Source organism: Acanthisitta chloris, unplaced genomic scaffold, assembly GCF_000695815.1.
Source record: "Acanthisitta chloris isolate BGI_N310 unplaced genomic scaffold, ASM69581v1 scaffold7561, whole genome shotgun sequence".
In the NCBI taxonomy this organism is placed as follows: Eukaryota; Metazoa; Chordata; class Aves; order Passeriformes; family Acanthisittidae; genus Acanthisitta; species Acanthisitta chloris.
The window spans coordinates 24,675-26,194 of record NW_008654270.1 but is presented as its reverse complement, the minus strand read 5'-3'; positions in this window follow the sequence as shown (position 1 = coordinate 26,194).

The following is a 1,520-nucleotide window of genomic DNA, read 5'->3' as shown; positions in this document are numbered from 1 at the left end:
TTAAGTGATACCAAGATGGGATTTCTGGAAGGTCTCCAGTGAGGTGTAGAAAAGGGGAATTTGGATTTGTTAGGAATTTAAAACTGATTTAAATCTGTTTGCCAATGTCACCACAAAGCTTGACCACTGCAGAGCACTTAATTTCCAGCTAAGAGGCATCCTCTCTGTTTCTCCAGGAGCTTGTCTCTTGTGCACCCTCACACACCACCACTGTGTCACAGGTACTCATTCATATAGTCATGCACGTCCTTTTGCCTTTTGTTACCTCATGCACGGTGCTTTGCTCTCCTGGGACACTCCCTATTGCACCTCACCCCGAATCAGAGACACATTCTTCTCTCAGGCACCCTTGTTACCTAGATTGTCCCACGGATAGGTGAGTGATTCGTACCCATCCTCTTTCCTGCTATGTCACCCTCAGCCTGCAGTGCAAAAATACCTGTCCTGCTCACACAGAGAGAGCAAGCTCACACATGCCCCATTATGCCACTCTTTATACAGACATGCTCCTGGAGAAGCAGATCACCTGGGAGCATGTCTCCTGTTCAGAGAAAGCTCACAGAAAAGACAAGGCTCTCCAGAGTCCTGCACACACTCAAGAAGGCAAACATCCCTATTAAGCATTTCATTCAACCCAGAAACAGCCTGAGGCAGTTCTTGGAGGTCTGTCCTGTAAGAACTGCTGCAGTCCTGCTCTGTTGGGCTTGCATGTTGTGTCAGAAGTAGAGCACAAACTGATCCCACTACATTTCATCACCTCTTTCTCTGCCAGTTCATGTTGCTTGTGTGGTTCCTATACCCACTGTGTGTTCTTAATCATCTTTCTCACACTTAGAGCTGACCCAGTCCCTACCACCTTATATTCACCCTATTTCCCTGCCTTTGTATAAACACTTATGAATGAACACCTGTGTATATTCCCTAACAAACACATGCATGCACACACAGAGTGATCTCCTCACAAAACTGTCAATCAGTGGCTCATCTCAGGCTTCTTCCTCTTAGATGTGTATTATTGCAGGGATGTGGAGAAAACTGTCCCCTGTAACAGAGATGCTGGAGAGGGGACACCCCTACTGTAGTGACAGATCCTCAGGTTGTCCAGAGAGGATAGCCCAGACAACTGCACAGGAAATAAGCAGGTATGGTAGGACAGAGACTTGCAAAGCTCTTACCTGGGGTGTGCTACAACTGCAGGAAACAGAGTAGAGACACTGTGCACAATGCAATTGCTTGCTGAAGCAACATATAAGCCAGGTGAAAACCAGTTACAGTTATGTTGAAGTTTCAGCAAAACCCACATGGAAAACATTAGGGAAAACATGCTTTCCCTTTTCTTTTTTTCGGGAGGAGAAGTTTTGGGCAAAACCATTTCCTTTCAAAATATTTCTGATTCCTCTTCTAGTTGTCCATTTTCTCACCCCATCCCATTTTTCTCTATTCAGTGTTATTGCCCCTTCAGAACAGCATGTGGGTGCAAATAAGGCTGAAGAACAAGATATGACCCTAAACCCCAGAAA